Raw genomic sequence first — 22244 nt, forward strand, 5'->3', positions numbered from 1 at the left:
TCGAGTTCTGTGATGTGGATTATTTAGTAAGATTTCAGTTGGGAAAATGCTTGTGTTCTTTCTGTGGCTCACTTATGTTACTTGTTCTGTCCTCTTTCTGTGGTCCATGAGGCATTTCATTTGTATCACATGTCAGAATTTAAAATATTATCTTTGAAATAGTGAACTTTCCTCCAGTCATAGATCCTTATCTTCTATATTTCTGGTGTAACTAAAGATTCAGAGACCCTAAATCAAAGGCTTCTATTTTAGACATTAGATTTCCCAGTACTCTTCTGAAGAATAATAACTGTGATGATCAAAATTTTAAAGATACTGTTGTAAGGTCTGAGTGTATTTGAAAGAATTATGGTAGTAACCCTGGACCACTTTTGTACTGCTTTGTACAAAGGACAAAGGACATCTGTTCACAGGTGGCTGTCAGGTGACTTAAAGTAACAAACCCAGACAGATACATGGCATTGACTGAGTTGTCAAAGGCATCAGTCTTGCTTATTAAAATTGACAGTTGGTGACAAGCAGCATTTACTTTCACAAAATGAATCAACTTGAGTTTGATGTGATGAGAGAAGTGCATTGACTGCCAGCAGTGGGCTAGAAACATTTACCAAGTAAAATTTAGAAAAGCGATTTTAGATGACTAAGAGCCTTGGTTTGTTTGCATATTTAAAGATACTTGCACCTAAACAGTTGGACTTAAATACACAGATTGTTTGGAGCCTTAAAACAGTTGAGCGAACAAAATCAAAACTATTTAACTTCTGATGTTTGCTTAGAAACAAAAACCTAAATGAAGTTCAAAACAGATATCTAATCTGGATTTGTATATGGATATTAGATTGAGAGATTAGAGTGAGGAGCAAGACAAATTCCACACACACTTATTTGTGCTACGCAAAATTGGTGAAGTGATGTAAAGACTGTTCTTTCCATTAGGATAAGATTTTTCTACCTTAATTTCCTAAATTAATTTATTCCTTTACTCTAGTTTATCCTAATGTAATTGAACTACTTAAACTGAAGTTGCCTTCCTATGGCTAAGAATCTATGTATCTTAGATTTAAAAAGAAAACCTCTGTTTTTTTCCTTATTTTTGAAATTGGTTTATTTTGGGGTTGGGGCAGTACAAAATGAACTCTTCTAGAAGTATACTATAATAATAATAATAAATGTTATTATTTTTATAGATAATATTTATTGTATATTTACAATGAGCACTGTGCTAGGTGCTTTATGTGTTTTGCTCTACTTATTGCTGCATGTGTAATAAATACTCTTATTATCCTCATTTATAGGTAAGGAAATTTAGGCTTACAAAAGTTAAATAATTTGTCCAGGGTTACACAGCTAATACCTGGAAGAGGCCAAATTGATCTGATCCCAGGTATGTCTCTCCAAAGTCTATGCTGCATAGCCAGTTCTACAGACTATACAGTAATGAGTGCTCCAAAATACCTGGAAGTGTCTTTTGTTTCCATTATTGGAAGTAAATATTTTTTTACTGGAGAAGTAATGCATATTTAAACCACTGACAAACTTACAGTGTTTTAAAACAATAATTCTAAAAGAATCTGTGATTGTTCTGCCTATCTCCTTTCACCTCTCCCAGTTATTTCTACAACAGTATTTCCCCTTCCTCAAAAAGGTAATTATCTGTTTTTATAGAGTCATATTAGATAACCAATTGGAGTCAAAATGTCTTGCTTTTTATTCAGTTTCCTACCTATTGTAACTGAAGTGTGGGGAATTATTATATATTCAGGTCATATAGTGATCATTGGCTCAACTGAAGTTACCAGCAAAAGGATCCTCCTGGTTTTTTGTTCTTTGCACTTTAGTTTCAAATCAATTTTATAATAGAAAATTACCACTTTAGAAGGCAAAGATGTGATTTAGAGATTATGGATAATTCTTATTAAATATTGCATCTTTATTAGTTTATATTAATTTATCAATATTTCCCAAAGTGTTTAATTTCTATCATTTCAGCCTTTATAGTTTGATATAATGGTAATTATTAACATACGATTAATGTACATTTGTTCTACCGACTGTAGAATGATATTATCTCAGCAAGAAGAAATATGGAAAACTTTTGAAGATTTCTCTAGATTTTATGTACATTACTGATGTTGTTAACCCCAGAAGATTGTTTTTAAAATATATCAATTAAGTTTTTCCCTGTTCAGGCCTAGATGCCTTTGAACTGGATGTTGAAGGATCTGTTGGCATAGAACCTGATGAACTCCTCCAAATTTCACCAATCTGTTAATAAAGCAAAGCTGAATTTATTAGAACTTACTACAGTAAAGGAGAATACCACCTTGACAGGAAGAAGTAAAAAATGGGATATTTAAATGGCTTTGAGGTCTGAGGTCAAGTGGCTTTAAAGGGTTTTTTTTTTTGGCCGTGCTGAGCGGCTTGTAGGATCTCAGTTCATTGCAACACACAGGCTCCGTATTTGTGGCATGCGGGCTTAGTTGCCCCGCGGCATGTGGGATCTTAGCTCCCCGACCAGGGATTGAACCCATGTCCCCTGCATTGGAAGGTGCATTCTTAATCACTGGACCACCAGGGAAGTCCCTGTTCAATAGTGATTTCTTTTGCCCTTTCAGTTTCTCCATGTGACTCCCTTTTTTTTTTTTAAATAATTTTAATTAATTAATTAATTAATTTTTATTTTTGGCTGTGTTGGGTCTTCGTTTCTGCGCGAGGGCTTTCTCTAGTTGTGGGAAGTGGGGGCCACTCTTCATCGCGGTGCGTGGGCCTCTCACTATCGCGGCCTCTCTTGTTGCGGAGCACAGGCTCCAGACACGCAGGCTCAGTAGTTGTGGCTCACGGACCTAGTTGCTCCGTGGCATGTGGGATCTTCCCAGACCAGGGCTCGAACCTGTGTCCCCTGCATTGGCAGGCAGACTCAACCACTGCGCCACCAGGGAAGCCCCATGTGACTCCCTTTTGAGAGGAGACTATTTATGTGATAACTCTTTGCTGTTCCTCTACCACTTTTCAAGTCCATTTAAGCATCCACTGGTGTTAAGGTATCAGGTACTCTTCTTCCCCCATTCCAACTTACCATACTCAAATGTTCTTTTTTTTTTTTGGCTGCATTGGGTCTTCGTTGCTGCACGCAGGCTTTCTCTAGTTGCGGCGAGCGGGGGCTACTCTTCGTTGCCGTGCACGGACTTCTTACTGCGGTGGCTTCTCTTGTTGCAGAGCATGGGCTCTAGGCGCGCAGGCTTCAGTAGTTGTGGCTCGCGGGTTCTAGAGTGCAGGCTCAGTTGTTGTCGCGCACCAGCTTAGCTGCTCCACGGCATGTGGGATCTTCCTGGACCAAGGTTTGAACCCGTGTCCCTTGCATTGGCAGGCGGATTCTTAACCACTGCGCCACCAGGGAAGCCCTACTCAAATGTTCTTCATTGGGACTTCCCTGGCGGTCAAGACTTCATGCTCCCGATGCAGGGGGCCCGGGTTCGATCCCTGGTCGGGGAACTAGATCCCACATGCATGCCGCAACTAAGAGTCTGCATACCACAGCTAAGAAGTCCGCATGCTGCAACTAAAGATCCCTCACACTGCAATGAAGATCCCACATGCCACAGCTAAGACCCAGTACACCCAAAATAAATAAATAAGTAAGTAAGTAAGTAAGTAAAATATTTTTTTTAAAAAAAGTTCTTCATCTCTCTCATCTAACTGAATTTTTATCTCCTGCCCATTCCTGCTTCAAAACTTGCACATCCTTCAGAATTATGCAGTGTAGTTGCAGACTTAATTCAGATAGAAGGCCAGTCCCTGAATCACAGCTGTTCTCTTAAGCAGCACCAATCATCTGAAATGGGTTATACAGAAAGGGTTCTGTGCAGTCTGGCAGTTCAGCCCTATTGGCTTCTCACCAGGCCAGTAAAAGTAAACAGTGCACTCACCACTAGTCAGTATGGAAGAAATGTGGTATTTTTAGATACTTGGGTATGGAACATGAGAAATTATATTTAATTTCAGGACTTTTTTTGCGTCCTGTAATCTTATATCCATTTTTTGGTTTTATCTTTTCACAATTATAGAAATAGCATAGTTGGATTGGAGGTAATGAGCTACATTGATAGAATCATTCCAGATTTACTGGGTATAAACATTAATAGGATTGTCAGATGTCTGGAAATTTTGTCTCTATTTTAGTCTCCTTTCCCACTTTGCATTTGGCTGTAGTAGCCACTGTTTTGACACATTTGTACCTATATTCAGCTGTTCCAAATCATCTGAGATGGCAAATGAAGAGTATGAAAGGTACCGTATTAAAATTGACATTCTGTTCCTTTTCTTTCCCTTCTAGTTTTATTGAGATATAATTGACATACAGCATTGTATAAGTTTAAGGTATACAGCATAATGATTTGATTTACATACATCATGAAGTGATTATCACAAAAGTTTAGTGAATATCCATCATCTCTTAGAAGTACAAATTTAAATAAATAGAAAAAAATTTTTTTTCTTGTGATGATAATCTTAGGATTTACTCTCAACAACTTTCATGTATAACATATAGCAGTGTTAATTATATTTATCATGTACATTACATCCCTAGTACTTATTATTTTATAACTGAAAGTTTGTACTTTTTGATTGCCTTTGTCCAATTCCTCTTACCCTCCCCACCCCCTGCCCTTCTTCTCTGGTAACCACAAATCTGATGTCTTTTTCTATGAGTTTGTTTATTTGTTTGTTCTTGAAATATAATTGACCTACAACACTATGTTAGCTCCTGTTACACAACATAGTGATTCAGTGTTTCTCCTCATTCCAAAATGATCACCATGATAAGTCCAGTTGCATATGTCACCATACAGAGATATTACGTGGTTATTGACTATAATACCCCACACTGTACATTTCATACCCATGACATTTATTTTGCAACTGGAAGTTTGTACCTCTTAATACCCCTCTCCTATTTCTTACTTCCCCCTACCCTCCTTCTCCCTGGCAGACATCTGTTTGTTCTCTATATCTGTAACTTTGTTTACGTTTTGTTATGTTTGTTCATTTGTGTTTTTTTTTTTTAGATTCCACATATAAGTGATATCATACAGTGTTTGTCTTTCTCTGTCTGATTTATTTCACTTAGCGTAATACCCTCTAGGTTCATCCATGTTGTTGCAAATGACAAGATTTCATTCTTTTTTATGTCTGAGTAATATTCCATTATGTGTGTGTGTGTGTGTGTACCATATCTTCTTTATCCATTCGTCTGTTGATGGGCACTTAGGCTGCTTCCATATCTTTGTTATTGTAAATAATGCTGCAGTGAACATAGGGGTGCATATATCTTTTCAAATTAGTGTTTTTGTTTTCCTCAGGTAAATACCCAGAAGTAGAATTGCCGAATCGTACGGTAGTTCTATTTTTAAATTTTTGAAGAATCTCTGTACTGTTTCCATAGCTGTTGCATCAGTTTACAATTCCACCAATAGTGTATGAGGATGACATTCTGCTCATAATTCATATAATGCTCTTCAGAGAATTTTGTTTTCATCTCTCATTTTAAAACTCCCATGTAACTGTTGACCACACTGGGAAAACTAGGCCATAAAATTGTTAATGTGCTTTTCTTAGAGTAGAACTACCAATGTAGGACTCTTTTTTTTTTTAATACACATTTCTTCTTTCTTTCATTTGTTTGTTTATTTATTTATTTATTTATTTATTTATTTATTTATTTATTAATTAATTTAGTGTCTGCACCGGGTCTTCGTTGCTGTGCGCAGCCTTTCTGTAGTTGCGGCGAGCAGGGGCTACTCTTCATTGTGGTGCACGGGCTTCTCATTGTGGTGGCTTCTCTTGTTGTGGAGTGTGGGCTCTAGGCGTGCAGGCTTCAGTAGTTGCAGCACGTGGTCTCAGTAGTTGCGGTGCATGGGCTCTAGGGCACGTGGGCTTCAGTAGTTGTGGCTTGCCGGCTCTAGAGTGCAGGCTCAGTAGTTGTGACGCATGGGCTTAGTTGCTCTGTGGCATGTGGGATCTTCCCGGACCAGGGCTCGAACCTATGTCCCCTGCATTGGCAGGCAGATTCTTAACCACTGCGCCACCAGGGAAGTCCCCTGTAGGACTCTTAAAAGGGCCAGATTTCCACTTGCCATGTCCCAGAGGATGTTGATATTCCATATTTCCTCCCCACCACTACCTGATTTGGAATAGACAGTGGAAGAGAAAAAAAGAGAAAAATACGGACTGAGGAGGGTATATCATTAAATTTCCTCGGTGCCCCAACCATGAAGATGTATTCCAGATATTTTCAAAGGTGTCTAAGTTTATGTCTTAAAGTGGAATTATCTTTGGTTTTTCTTTTTTTTTCTTCTTTTTTGCACGTGGCACAAAATTCAAAAAGTGCAAAAGGGTATATAGTGAAAGTAAATATTTTTATATGTCCTTTCAGAGATAGTATATACAAATACAATCAAATATGTATGTCATTTATTTTGAATTCTTATTCTTCTCCTACATGAATTATGGACTACTAAAAAGCAGTAATGTTGCTTTTGATGTTTATTTGATTATATTATGTGCAGAGACTGAAGGGCCGGTATTATATTTGCAAGGCCCTCTATAATTTTCAAAGGCCTTTTAAATAATTCTACTCATAACAGCCCTGTGAAGTACGTAAAGCAGGATTTATCTGTTTTGTAGACATGAAATTTGAAGCCTGAAGAATTATGTGACTTTATCAAGGCTTGTTATGCATGAATATAAAATGGAACTGGAATCAGAACTTAAGTTTTTTGGCTCCTAATCCAGAATTCTTTCTACCATGTTTCCTCTCAAACACGATGAAATGAGGGGATCTACTGTACGGTGTCTGTTTTTATGAGGTATGAAAAATACTGTGGGTAGCTATTTCAGAAGAATTTTGGTGCTGTATTTTTGTAGTGTTGGCATAGTAGTAGTAGTCATTGTAGCCTCACAGTTCAGAGGAAGTATGTCCTTTTTGGTGAATTGTCTGCAAAATACTTTATAAATGTTAGGCACTTTAGACTGAATGATAATGCTCTAGGTGCCACTCTTGTAACATGGGCACCAAAACTGACTTTATCCAGGAAACTGGGCAATGAAAAACAAGGTCTTTTATCTCTTTACATCTGTGTGCCTGTCATGGCTGGAAGCCACGTTGATAGACCTGTCCAAGATTCTTTCCCTTGAAGCTAAAGGGGAATCTGGCCAAGCATTTGACAGAATGCCTGACTCTTTTTTCTTCCCTGCCCCCCCAAATTAGGACCAAATTGGATTCTGAACTTCTAAGTTGTCTCCTAGGGAGAAAAAAAAGAGTTGGTAGGAGGTAACTTTTTTCTCCTTGCTGATAGTAGGCTCTCATGAGGATGATATAGTTCCAGAAAAACTCATTCATTAACGATGGTGAAGTGAGGCAGAGTCCTTGCAAGGCCATAATTGGATTTTAAAGCACTTGTCATTACAAAACAATCCCTGTATTTCTTCAATATTAGGCAGTCCCAAATGGAAGGTTGATGAAAAGGTTGAATGAGCTCTGTATGTGAAAGAAATATCTCTAAACATTCTTTTGAGGATGACCTGTCTCCTACAGTTTATAGGTACCTTTATTTCTGATTCATAATAGAAAAATGGGGGGGGGGGAATGGGGAAAAACTTCACAATATTTCTTATAGTACAGAAAATTACTTGGTTTTGTAATTTACATTTTTTAATAAACTTTAAGATTTGTAAAATGATAATCCAATGTGTATCCTTTGGGCCATAATGTAATGATGCAGTTTTTGTTCAGTAACTAGATTACTATATCCTTATTTGTCATTCCCTGCTCTGGGCACAGAAGATGATAAATTTTATTAATGTTGAGTGTTTCCATTTGGTCATTTAAACTAGTTTTAGAGTTTTCTTAGGCAAAAATAAGATGTAATTTGACTTCTCAAAGTGAATTTTGGGGCATAGCATCTTCATGGATATGGATCATTCTGTCAGTGAGTCAAGAGTTGCTCAGTCTTGGTGTGTGAGCTGTTAAGTCCAGTAATTAGCCAGGTTATTGCGCTTTCATATTTTTAAAATAGAGCTAAAGCCTCATTGAAGATGAATGAATTAGTACTTGACAAAGCTGCAAGTCTTGCCAGTATTTTTTATCTATGAGTAAGTATGTTACCTGAACCAGAGCAGAACCATTTGCTAATTCCCACTATAATATAGATATAGGTATAGATATGGATATATACATATATAATTAGAATTAAAGGCCATTGAGGATATTTTTCATTTTAAAGGTACAAGACAAGTAAGTCTTGACTTCATCATAGTCCCCTGACTGTCCAAGAACCAGGGTTAAATGGGCCCTAATTTGTGTGGGGGGGTCTTGCCTATTTATCTTTTATCCCTTTAAATTGCATCATGTTCCTATAGAAGTAACATTGAGTAACATTCTTGGTGTTGAGTTTTGGGGCTGTTTCTCTGAACTACACCTAAAGTAGTGCCCTGGTCAGTAGTCTGCTCCAACACCTCCGACCTGGGGAGGAATATGATGACGGTGAGAAGCCCCTTGATGTCTGTTACTCTTCGTGTTGCCAGATGGTCCTGGTACTGGGCTGTCAGAGAAATTACCCATGAGCCCCCAGGATTGGTCTATGTAATTGATGCTGCCAAACACAGGCACAAGTCTTGTAACACAAGTTGAAGATACTGTGTATCTTTGGAGGCCTGAAGGTGTGGAAGGACAGCGCAGGAAGAAGTGTACGAAGTGTAGACTGCCACTTTTCTGCCGGTCCCAGCTGAAGAATGCTCCCATGGCCTCCATTGTGGATGGAGCAGTAGTCAGGTTTGGCCAGGGTTTTGGGAAAATGAAATACATATACCCAGAAACAAGAGCCTCCTAAGAAGGTGGTAGTGACCAAATGGACTAAAGACATGGGCACGTTCAGCTCTGTCACTGTGTCTGCTATTGATGAAGAGGAAGAGAAGACTGAGGCTAGGGAAGTTGCTGACTTGTGTGCACAGAATGCCAAAGCGACTGAATAACAGTTGGAACGCAAAGTCCTGAGCAACAGGCAGTTGCAAGAGCTGGCTGAACTAGAAGCCAAGAAAGCAAACATGAAAGGGACTTTGACTAACAACCAGTTCAAATGATCAGGACCTTTCTCTGAACCCAGCTGGAATCAAACATTTAGATCAAGAGGAAAAAGAGCTTTTCTTAGACTACATGGACTGGTTCCTACCTTTATGCCCCAGCAGAAGGCTTTATGTTGCTTCCCTTTGATTCTCCTAGATTCAGTGAGGTCTATGAGTCCCTATGATCTGCTTTCTAGAAATGGATTTTTCTGAATCTTTCTGTATATAGTATATGGGTCTTCTGTACTATTTTTTGCCCCTGTGATGTACACTTCTTGAGCTGTGTAAAAATTCTATGAATAGATCAGCGCTTGAGTGTCTCTAGTTTCTAAAGTAGCTGTTCTTACTCCTTCTTCAAAGTTAATAAAATGTTTAAAGATTATTAAAAAGTAATTATACATTATTTACCTGTTGTTAACCCCACCACCCATTGGGGGAGCACAGAGGTAAATAACAGTAAATTGAGGCACCACTCTCTGCACTGAGTTTACCATAACATATTAATATGGACGATGGCAAACCACTATTGGACCAATGTTGGGATTTTATTAAAATTTTGTAGTTATCTCACCGTGTATTAGGAGATGCCAAATATGTAAGCCTAAGAATGGTCACCACAGAGTTCCTCACTTTCTTGCTCAGGTCTCTGCCCTCTGTACAGAATATACCTTTCAAACTCCTCCACACCTAGTATTCACAGCCCCCCTCTCATCTGCCTCAACCTAGACACAGTATTACATCACCAAATCACAACCTCCTTTTAAGGCTGAACTCAGTTGTTCCCTCCTCCATTAGACTCTCTCTGATTCTATCATCCTAACTCATGAGGGGTGGTGGTACTTCTTTCGTTCTTTAAGATATCAAGCTCCTTCAACTCCACATTCAACTTTGTGTGATCGTTAGGTACAGACTCATGTTTTACCTCCTCTACCACAGTAATTTACTTGAGAGCCAGCATCTGTAACTCTGTTTCATACCTTTTCTTTTTATCTCGCACTGAACCTGTACATAAATCCTTTCTGAAAAGATGGATGAATGTTAAAGAATCATACAAAAGCAAAACTCTTTAGTGAATCAGAGCACAGTTGGAGGGCATGAAGCTTATGTTTATCACTGTTCTTTTGGAAAAACAATACTTAGCTATCCTGGGTACAAATAAAAATTAATTCTGGAGGACTTCCCTGGTGGCGCAGTGGTTAAGAATCCGCCTGCCAATGTAGGGGACATGGGTTCGAGGCCTGGTCTGGGAAGATCCCACATGCTGCGGAGCAACTAAGCCCGTGCACCACAACTACTGAGCCTATGCTCTAGAGCCCGCGAGCCACAACTACTGAAGCCTGCGCGCCTAGAGCCCATGCTCCGCAACAAGAGAAGCCACCGCAATGAGAAGCCTGCACCGGAATGAAGAGTAGCCCTCGCTCGCCACAACTAGAGAAAGCCCACACGCAGCAGTGAAGACCCAATGCAGCCAAAAATAAATAAATAAATAAATTTATTAAAAAATTAATTCTGACTAAGCCAGAATAAGGCACTAAGAGGAAGGAACTTAGTTATGAATCTGACTGAGGGTTAATATTCAGTTTACACTTGCTCAGGGAAAGTTTACCCAGACTAAACGACTGAGTTTATCTAATCATTACCAACTATATTATTTTCAGTGTGCTTTTTTGGTGGGCAAGAGTGAGGTGGTTTGGGCCAAGTTAATAAATGAATTGCTCATATGGTTGGAAGTTTACAGGGTTCTTAATGTATAAACTCCCAGAAGAAGAATTTACTTACTACTGTAGCAGAATGTTTCTAATCAGAAGGAGGCATCGGGCTGTTGCCCAGCCTTCAGATTTTTGCAAGGCCGTGAAAGCACCAATGCTACTGATTTTTTTGTTTTGTTTTTTTTGTTTTCTCTTAGTGATTAATAAACAGAGTCTATTGCCACTTAATTTAGTATCAGGTGTGATCTGGTGGGTAGTTCAACTTCAATGGATGTGACTATAGGATGTTTCATATTTTTAGACAGTCTAATTCCCAAGATTTCTGTTTCAGAAACTGGGACAACTTCCAAGTTAGTTTTGTGAATCCTTTAATTTCTCCTGCCAGACTCATTAACTCAGCCTGTTCACCTTTGGGGAAATCGTAGTTCCAGACTTATACTCTTTGTAAAAATCATCCTCTTAAGTGAATGTGATGGTTGAATTAATTGAGAACATTCAGACTCAAGCTTTTCAGCAGTGTATTCTGAAACCTGTTTGTTGTGACTTTGACCAGCAGAGAATGATTAAGATGAAGTAGTAGGAAACCATAATCATAATACAAAAATTACCTGCATTAAAAGATGTGGAATTCAACAAATACTCTATTTTTGTGTTCCACATCTCTGCTTTTATAGACTCAGAAAGCTGGAAAGAATCTTGACCATCTTAGACCAGTGTTTCTTTTTTTTTTTTTAAACCATAGTATGCATTTATTTTAAAAACTCCAAATATAAGTGGACCCATGCAGTTCAAACCCATGTTGTTCAAGGGTCAACTGTACTTCAGTGCATTGTTGGCTTTGATTATAAACTTTATTATTCTGAAGACTGCCATAGTATTGTCTTGAAGGCTGTCCAGTGTTCTTTTTTTTTTAACTTTTTATTTTATATTGGAATATAGTTGATTAACAACATTATGTTAGTTTCAGGTGTACAGCAAAGTGATTCAGTTATACATATACATGTATCTATGCTTTTTCAAAGTCTTTTCCCATGTATGTTGTTACATAATATTGAGCAGAGTTCCCTGTGCTATACAAGAGGTCCTTGTTAGTTATTTTTTTAATTTTAATTTTTACTGATTTATTTACGTATTTATTTATGGCTGGGATGGGTCTTTGTTGCTGCATGCGGGCTTTCTCTAGTTGAGGCGAGTGGGAGCTACTCTTTGTTGCAGTGCGCGGGCTTTCATTGCAGTGGCTTCTCTTGTTGCGGAGCACGGGCTCTAGGCGCACGGGCTTCAGTAGTTGTGGCACGCAGCCTCAGTAGTTGTGGCACGCGGGCTCAGTAGCTGTGGCTCGTGGGCTCTAGAGCGCAGGCTCAGCAGTTGTGGCGCACGGGCTTAGTTGCTCCACGGCATGTGGGATCTTCCCAGACCAGGGCTCGAACCCGTGTCCCCTGCATTGGCAGGCGGATTCTTAACCACTGCACCACCAGGGAAGTCCCTGGTTACCCATTTTAAATATAGCAGTGTGTACATGTCAATCCCAAACTCCCTAACTATCCCTCTCCCCTACCCTTCCCCCCTGGTAACCATAAATTTGTTCTCTAAGTCGGTGAGTCTGTATCTGTTTTGTATCTCTGTTTTGTGTCTTTTTTTTTTTTTTTTTTTTTTAGATTCCACATATAAGCAATATCATGCGATATCTGTCTTTCTGACTTACTTATGGATCTTTCTGAGATTATGATGACAGCTGTGGATTCTCTTCTCAGGAAAATATACTTGCACATAGAAGTTTGTATTCAGTTTCAGGACAATATCACTCCTGTCTGTCATGGATCCTAGGTGGTGAAATCCCTATTATAGTCCAAAGCCTGTCCTTGGGGGTCTAGAGAAGTGACACATCTAAAATCACAGAGCTTCTAGGGACTTCCCTGGTGGTCCAGTGGTAAAGAATCCACCTTCCAATGCAGGGGATGCAGGTTCAATCCCTGGTCAGGGAACTAAAATCGCACATACCATGGGGCAACTAAGCCTGTGCGCCACAACTACTGAGCCTGCGTGCCTCAACTAGACGGCCCACGTGCCGCAAACTACAGATCCTACGCACCCTGGAGCCAGCGCGCCACAACTAGAGAGAGAAAACCCTCAAGCCACAACTAGGGAGAAGCCCATGTGCCGCAACTAAGACCCGACACAGCCAAAAAAAATAAAGGAGAAAATAAATAAATAAAATAATAAATAAATATTAAAAATAAATAAATAAAATCACAGAGCTTCTATAGCTAAATACTTCTGCTAGTCTATTGTTCTTTCTCCACAGTTCTATCCCTTAAAGCCCATACTGAGTTTACAGAACTTAGAGGAAGGGCTAGGGGGTATTAAGCCTTAAAATCAACTGTTTCAGCTTAACTTACCCAGTTAGGAGATTGAAGTACAATAATACCCCAAACATTTAAGTCATTGATTTAGAAAAGCCAAATGAACTAAGCAAAGTTTTTTTAATAACCTGTTGTGGTTATTTAAAGAGCTAGTCCAGATCCCTAGTTGATCTAATTACCAGTTTCTTACCCAAGCTGTGGGCATCTGAATTCATTAAACAAATCAGTCTAGAGCACTAGTTCTGTTTATTCATCCTGTCTACCTTTCTTTGGTTTTGGGGCGGTTGTTTTGTTGGTTTGTTTGTTTGTTTTTAACATCTATATTGGGGTATAATTGCTTTACAATGTGTGTTAGTTTCTGCTGTGTAACAATCAGCTATATGTATGCATATATCCCCATATCCCCTCCATCTTGCATCTCCCTCCCACCCTCCCTATCCCACCCTCCCTATCCCACCCCTCTAGGTGGTCACAAAGCACTGAGCTGATCTCCCTGTGTGATGCAGCTGATTCCCACTAGCTATCTATTTTACATTTGGTAGTGTATATATGTCATTCCTACCCTCTCACTTCGTCCCAGCTTACCCTTCCCCCTCCCTGTGTCCTCAAGTCCATTCTCTATGTCTGTGTCTTTGTTCCTGTCATGTCCCTAGGTTCGTCAGAACCATTTTTTTTTTTGAGATTCCATAAATATGTATTAGCAACAGTATTTGTTTTTCTCTTTCTGACTTACTTCACTCTGTATGACAGACTCTAGGTCATCCACCTCACTACAAATAACTCAATTTTGTTTCTTTTTATGGCTGAGTAATATTCCGTTGTATATATGTGCCACATCTTCTTTATCCATTCATCTGTCAGTGGACACTTAGGTTGCTTCCATGTCCTGGCTATTGTAAATAGTGCTGCAATGAACATTGTGGTACATGACTCTTTCTGAATTATCGTTTTCTCAGGGTATATGCCCAGTAGTGGGATTGCTGGGTCATATGGTAGTTCTAGTTTTAGTTTTTTATGGAACCTCCATACTGTTTTCCATAGTGGCTGTATCAATTTACATTCCCACCAACAGTGCAAGAGGGTTCCCTTTTCTCCACACCCTCTCCAGCAGTTATTGTTTGTAGATTTTTTGATGATGGCCATTCTGACTGGTGTGAGGTGATACCTCATTGTACTTTTGATTTGCATTTCTGTAATAATTAGTGATATTGAGCATCTTTTTATGTGTTTGTTGGCCATCTATCTGTATGTCTTCTTTGGAGAAATGTCTGTTTAGGTCTTCTGCCCATTTTTGGATTGGGTTGTTTGTTTTTTTGATATTGAACTGCATGAGCTGCTTGTATATTTTGGAGATTAATCCTTTGTCAGTTGCTTCGTTTGCAAATATTTTCTCCCATTCTGAGGGTTGTCTTTTCGTCTTGTTATTGGTTTCCTTTGCTGTGCAAAAGCTTTTAAGTTTCATTAGGTCCCATTTGTTTATTTTTGTTTTTATTTCCATTTATCTAGGAGGTGGGTCAAAAAGGACCTTGCTGTGATTTATGTCATAGAGTGTTCTGCCTATGTTTTCTTCTAAGAGTTTTATAGTGTCTGGCCTTACATTTAGGTCTTTAATCTATTTTGAGTTTCTTTTTGTGTATGGTGTTAGGAAGTGTTCTAATTTCATTCTTTTACATGTAGCTGTCCAGTTTTCCTAGCACCACTTATTGAAGAGGCTGTCTTTTCTCCATTGTATACTCTTGCCTCCTTTATCAAAGATAAGGTGACTATATGTGCTTGGGTTTTTCTCTGGGCTTTCTATCCTGTTCCATTGATCTATATTTCTGTTTTTGTGCCAGTACCATCTTGTCTTGATTACTGTAGCTTTGTAGTATAGTCTGAAGTCAGGGAGCCTGATTCCTCCAGCTCCGTTTTTCTTTCTCAAGATTGCTTTGGCTCTTCGGTGTCTTTTGTGTTTCCATACAAATTGTGCAATTTTTTGTTCTAGGTCTGTGAAAAATGCCATTGGTGGTTTGATAGGGATTGCATTGAATCCATAGATTGCTTTGGGCAGTATAGTCATTTTCAAAATGTTGATTCTTCCAGTCCAAGAACATGGTATATCTCTCCATCTGTTTGTATCATCTTTAATTTCTTTCATCAGTGTCTTATAGTTTTCTTCATACAGGTCTTTTGTCTCCTTAGGTAGGTTTATTCCTAGGTATTTTATTCTTTTTGTTGCAATGGTAAATGGGAGTGTTTCCTTAATTTCTTTCAGATTTTTCGTCATTAGTGTATAGGAATGCAAGAGATTTCTGTGCATTAATTTTGTGTCCTGCTACTTTACTAAATTCATTAATTAGCTCTAGAAGTTTTCTGATAGAGTCTTTAGGATTCTCTATGTATAGTATCATGTCATCTGCAAACAGTGACAAGTTTACTTCTTCTTTTCTGATTTGGATTCCTTTTATTTCTTTTTCTTCTCTGATTGCTGTGGCTAAAACTTCCAAAACTATGTTGAATAATAATGGTGAGAGTGGGCAGCCTTGTCTTGTTTCTGATCTTAGTGGAAATGATTTCAGTTTTTCACCATTGAGAGCAATGTTGGCTGTGGGTTTGTCATATATGGCGTTTATTATGTTGAGGTAAGTTGCCTCTATGCCTGCTTTCTGGAGGGTTTTTATCATAAATGGGTGTTGAATTTTGTCAAAAGCTTTTTCTGCATCTATTGAGATGATCATGTGGTTTTTCTTCTTCAATTTGTTAATATGGTGTATCACATTGATTGATTTGTGTGTATTGAAGAATCCTTGCATTCCTGGGATAAACCGCACTTGATCATGGTGTATGATCCTTTTTTTTTTTTTAAGTTTTTTTTTAATTTATTTTTTTATATTTTATTTATTTATTTTTGTCTGCATTGGGTCTTTGTTGCTGTGCACAGGCTCTCTCTAGTTGCTGCGAGTGGGGGCTACTCTTTGTTGCGGTGCATGTGCCTCTCATTACAGTGGCTTCTCCTGTTGCAGAGCATGGGCTCCAGGTGCGCGGGCCTCAGCAGCCGTGGCACACGGGCTCAGCACTTGTGGCTCGTGGGCTCCAGAGCGCGAGCCCAGTAGTTGTGGCACATGGGCCCAGTTGCTCCACGGCATGTGGGATCCTCCCGAGCCAGGGATCGAACCCGTGTCCCCTGCATTGGCGGGCAGATTCCTAACCATTGAGCCACCAGGGAAGTCCCTGTATGATCCTTTTAATGTGCTGTTGGATTCTGTTTGCTAGTATTTTGTTGAGGATTTTTGCATCTGTGTTCGTCAGAGATATTGGCCTGTAGTTTTCTTTTTTTGTGACATCTTTGGTTTTGGTATCAGGGTGATGGTGGCCTCATAGAATGAGTTTGGGAGTGTTCCTCCCTCTGCTATATTTTGGACGAGTTTGAGAAGGATAGGTGTTAGCTCTTCTCTAAATGTTTGATAGAATTTGCCTGTGAAGCCATCTGGTCCTGGGCTTTTGTTTGTTGGAAGATTTTTAATCACAGTTTCAATTTCAGTTCTTGTGATTGGTCTGTTTATATTTTCTATTTCTTCCTGTTTCAGTGTCGGAAGGTTGTGCTTTTCTAAGAATTTGTCCATTTCTTCCAGGTTGTCCATTTTAATGTATCCTTTTTTTTTTTTTTTTTGTAATTTATTTATTTTTATGGCTGTGTTGGGTCTTTGTTTCTGTGCGAGGGCTTTCTCCAGTTGTGGCAAGCGGGGGCCACTCTTCATTGCAGTGCGCGGGCCTCCTGCTATCGCAGCCTCTCTTGTCGCGGAGCATAGGCTCCAGACGCGCAGGCTCAGTAATTGTGGCTCACGGGCCCAGTTGCTCCATGGCATGTGGGATCTTCCCAGACCCGGGCTCGAACCTGTGTCCCCTGCATTGGCAGGCAGATTCTCAACCACTGCGCCACCAGGGAAGCCCCCAGGTTGTCCATTTTATTGGCATATAGTTGCTTGTAGTAATCTCTCAGGATCCTTTGTATTTCTGCAGTGTCAGTTGTTACTTCTCCGTTTTCATTTCTAATTCTGTTGATTTGAGTCTTCCTTTTTATCTTGATGAGTCTGGCTAATGGTTTATCAATTTTGTTTATCTTCTCAAAGAACCAGGTTTTAGTTTCATTGATCTTTGCTGTGGTTTCCTTTTATTTCTAATCTGATCTTTATGATTTCTTTCCTTCTGCTAACTTTGGTTTTTTTTTGTTGTTGTTCTTCTTCTTTCTCTAATTGCTTTAGGTGTAAGGTTAGGTTGTTTATTTGAGATTCTTCTTGTTTCTTGAGGTAGGATTGTATTGCTATATACTTCCCTCTTAGAACTGCTTTTGCTGCATCCCATAGGTTTTGGGTCGTCGTGTTTTCATTGTCATTTGTTTCCAGGTATTTTTTGATTTCCTCTTTGATTTCTTCAGTGATCTCTTGGTTTTTAAGTAGTGTATTCTTTAGCCTCCATGTGTTTGTATTTTTTACAGTTTTTCCCTGTAATTGATATCTAGTCTCATAGCGTTGTGGTCAGAAGAGATACTTGATACGACTTCAATTTTCTTAAATTTACCAAGGCTTGATTTGTGACCCAAGATATGGTCTATCCTGGAGAATGTTCCATGAGCACTTGAGAAGAAAGTGTATTCTGTTGTTTTTGGATGGAATGTGCTATAAATATGAATTAAGTCCATCTTGTTTAATGTGTCATTTAAAGCTTGTGTTTCCTTATTTATTTTCATTTTGGATGATCTGTCCATTGGTGAAAGTGGGGTGTCCCCACTTAAAGTCCCCTACTATTATTTTGTTACTGTCCATTTCCCCTTTTATGGCTGTTAGCATTTGCCTTATGTATTGAGGTGCTTCTATGTTGGTGCATAAATATTTACAATTGTTATATCTTCTTGTTGGATTGATTCCTTGATCATTAGGTAGTGTCCTTCTTTGTCTCTTGTAATAGTCTTTATTTTAAAGTCTATTTTGTCTGATATGAGAATTGCTACTCCAGCTTTCTTTTGATTTCCATTTGCATGGAATCTTTTTCCATCCCCTCTCTTTCAGTCTGTATGTGTCCCTAGGTCTGAAGTGGTGTCTTGTAGACAGCATATGTATGGGTCTTGTTTTTGTATCCACTCAGCCAGTCTATGTCTTTTGGTTGGAGCATTTAATCCGTTTACATTTGAGGTAATTATTGATATGTATGTTCCTATTACCATTTTCTTAATTGTTTTGGGTTTGTTATTGTAGGTCTTTTCCTTCTATTGAGTTTCCTGCCTAGAGAAGTTCCTTTAGCATTTGTTGTAAAGCTGGTTTGATGGTGTTGAATTCTCTTAACTTTTGCTTATCTGTAAAGGTTTTAATTTCTCCATCAAATCTGAATGAGATCCTTGCTGGGTAGAGTAATCTTGGTTGTAGGTTTTTCCCTTTCATCACTTTAAATATGTCCTGCCACTCCCTTCTGGCTTGCAGAGTTTCTGCTAAAAAAATCAGCTGTTAACCTTATGGGGATTCCCTTGTATGCTATTTGTTGCTTTTCCCTTGCTGCTTTTAATATTTTTTCTTTGTATTTAATTTTTTAAAATAAATTTATTTATATTATTTATTTATTTTTGGCTGCGTTGGGTCTTCGTTGCTGCATGCGGGCTTTCTCTAGTTGCGGTGAGCGGGGGCTACTCTTCGTTGCAGTGCGCGGGCTTCTCATTGCAGTGGCCTCTCTTGTTGCCGAGCTCGGGCTCTAGGCATGCAGGCTTAGTAGTTGTGGCCCGTGGGCTCTAGAGCGCAGGCTTGGTAGTTGTGGCCCGTGGGCTCTAGAGCGCAGGCTTGGTAGTTGTGGCGCATGGGCTTAGTTGCTTCGCATCATGTGGGATCTTCCCAGACCAGGGCTTGAACCCATGTCCCCTGCATTGGCAGGCGGATTCTTAACCACTGAGCCACCAGGGAAGCCCCTTGTATTTAATTTTTGGTAGTTTGATTAATATGTGTCTCTGCGTTTCTCTTTGGGTTTATCCTGTGTGGTAGTCCCTGTGCTTCCTGGACTTGATTCACTATTTCCTTTTCCATGTTAAGGAAGTTTTCAACTATAATCTCTTCAAATATTTTCTCAGACCCTTTCTTTTTCTTGTCTTCTCCTGGGACCCCTATAATTCGAATGTTGGTGCATTTAATGTTGTCCCAGAGGTCTCTGAGGCTGTCCTCAATTCTTTTCATTCTTTTTTCTTTATTCTGCTCCTTGGCAGTTATTTCCACCATTTTATCTTCCAGCTTATCTGTCCTTCTGCCTCATTTATTCTGCTATTGATTCCTTCTAGAGTATTTTTAATTTCAGTAATTGTGTTGTTCATCACTGTTTGTTTGCTCTTTAGCTCTTCTAGATCCTTGTTAAATGTTTCTTGTATTTTCTCCATTCTGTTTCCGACATTTTGGATCATCTTTACTATCATTACTCTGCATTCTGTTTCAGGTAGGTTACCTAGTTCGTCTTCATTTATTTGGTCTTGTAGGTTTTTACCTTGCTCCTTCGTCTGTAACATATTTTTTTGTCATTTCATTTTTTTTTTTTTTGATGGGTGATGCTGTATTCCTGTCTTACTGGTTGTTTGGCCTGAGACGTCCAGCACTGCAGTTTGCAGGCAGTTAGATAGAGCTGGATCTTGGTGGTGAGATGAGGACCTCCGGGAGGCCTCACTCCAACTGATATTCCCTGGGGTCTGAGGTTCTCTCTTAGTCCAATGGTTTGGACTCGGAGCTCCCACCACAGGAGCTCATGCACAACCTCCAGCCTGGGAACCAAGATCCCACAAGTTTCGTGGCGTGGTGAAAAAAAAAAAAAAAACGAAGGAAGAAAGAAAAAAAAGAGCTGTACAATATCAAAGAATAAGAAACAAAATAAAATTAGAAAGATAAAAAATATATTAGGAAAAATAAAACTATAATTGAAACAGCTGCAGTAAGGTAAAATAAAACCACAGCAGAAAAAAGAAAAAAAAGAAGGGGGAGGGCAACAAGCCAAAAGGAGAGATCACTAACAAAGTATAAAAAATAAAATAAAATTAGAAAAATAAAAGATTTATTAGGAAAAATAAAAATATAAAAGAATCAACAACAATGAATCAACAAGGTAAAACAGAACCCCAATCTAAAAGAGGAAAAAAGAAAAGAAAAAAGAAAAGAAAAAAGTGTTGGCTATGGGGGTGGAGTTTAGGAGCAGGTGGAACTTAGGCAGGGGTGGGGTTTTGGGTGGGGCGGGACCTAGGCAGGTGGGGGGGTGGTTGATGTTTGAGCGTGGAGTGGGGCCTAGGCGGGGCACGTTCAAGCATGGGGTGGGGCCTCTACTTAGGACCTGGGGAAGGGGAGAGGCAGCACATCCAAGGGAGGTCCTCTGGAGTGTGGGGTTCCGGAGTTTGGAGGCAGGGCCCTGAGTGAGGGTGTGTGGGTGGGGTTTAGGCCCAGCTCGTTGGACGGGATCTCCCAGTGTAGAGGTGGGACTTGGGCTCTGTGCGCAGGAGGGGGGCTCCGAGGACAGAGGATTAGGCCCGGGAGCCCAACAGTCTTCCCAGTGCCTAAGTGGACAGGGAACGCACTGGCCCTGTTCCCTTCCGTTCCTCCGCACCCCTCCCCCACCTTCTTCCCCAGGTTCTCCCCCCCTAACGGGGGTGGGTACCGCTTGGTGTAAGAACTCCTCACCTCCCCCAGCCACCCCTCAGGGGTGCCGGTCCTGGAGGTCCGGCCTTTACTTTTGCTCCGCCTTGCCTTCCTCCCACTCCCTCAGGACCTGCGCAGCTGGAGGGGGCCTCTGTGGGCAGAGGATCAGGCCTGGGTCTTCAGCAGGCTCCCAGGGGCCCAAGTGGGCATGGTAAACCTGGCCACACTCCCTTTTGATCCTCTGCCCTCCCAGTGGTTCCCCAGTTTCCCCCTGCGGGCATGGGATCCCTTCCCCTCCCACAGCCACCCCTCAGAGGCGCCAGTCCCATCCCGCTTCCACTTCTCCTCCCCCTTCACTACCCCCACACCCCACATCCTACCCAGTCACTAGGGGTTCCTCCCGTCCCCTTAGGTGTCCGTGGTCCCCCACCAGTGCCTGGTAGGTGTCCTAGTTGTGAGGAGATGCGAATTCTGTGTCCTCCTAGTACGCCATCTTGACTCCGCCCCTGTTTGTTTTTAATTGGCGTGGCATGTGGGATCTTAGTCCCCCAACCAGGGATTGAACCCATGCCCCCTGCATTGGGAGCTCAGAGTCTTAACCTCTGGACCCCACGGAAGTCCCTGTCTACCTTTCTTTTTCTTGTACCTCCCAAAGGCCCCCCATCATTGTGCTCACCCTGACCTACTGGCTCTTTTTCAGGAGTATCAAGGTGAAAGCATCACAATGAGCATGGTTGTCATTTACTATCATTAGGTAAATTCCAGTTTTGTTGTCTCCTAGCAATGTGCCTTTGGTTACATGACTTGGTTTCTCTGTATTTCAGTATCTTTATCTGTAAATTGGATGCAATACCATTTTTCTTGCAGTCCATCATGTTGTAGGAAATAAATGTAGCACCTAGCTCAATTCATTGACAACTTCTACTGTTTTCTGCTACACCCATCAGATTCTTTATTGGAGTCAGGCAGGTGTCTCCAAGTACTCAGGGCTTGTCTCTCGTACAGTGCTATTGCTGCATCATTCATTCAGCATTAACTGAGTTCCTTCTCTATTTTAGTCACTGCTGTGTTTGGTTGGGGGGATGCTTCATATTTTCTTCTTTTTCTCTTTCCTCTATTCATAATCATTTCTTTTTTGATATTAATATATGTAACTTCAGCAGTCTCTTTTCCAAAATTTGATCATTAATTTAACAGAAAGTTATTTGTGAGGCTTTTCATAAATTTTTCTCCTCCCAGTTTTCCATTGTTAAGAGGACAATTATTTTAATTCTAAAGAGGAAACACTTGATGTAAGAGTCTTTTCAAAGTCCAGATTTCTATCTCCAGAGTAATAGAGAACAGCTAATAATGTGGCAAAGCTTAGCTTCTAATTTACTGCTTCCACAGCTAGGAACCTTCACTTTGCCTCTGATTTGAAGAGGTAGGGA

The 22244-nt window shown here is 40.0% G+C and overlaps 1 protein-coding gene and 1 pseudogene across 2 annotated transcripts in view; both read left to right on the plus strand.

The window, feature by feature from the left end:
- GLG1 (golgi glycoprotein 1) overlaps positions 1-22244 on the plus strand; it is a 152666-nt gene that overhangs the window by 62371 nt on the left and 68051 nt on the right. The gene's annotated exons all lie outside the window — the stretch shown is intronic.
- On the plus strand, positions 8483-9138 carry LOC137753846 (STING ER exit protein pseudogene; annotated as a pseudogene).

Source organism: Eschrichtius robustus, chromosome 19 (genome assembly GCF_028021215.1).
Source record: "Eschrichtius robustus isolate mEscRob2 chromosome 19, mEscRob2.pri, whole genome shotgun sequence".
Classification (NCBI taxonomy): Eukaryota; Metazoa; Chordata; class Mammalia; order Artiodactyla; family Eschrichtiidae; genus Eschrichtius; species Eschrichtius robustus.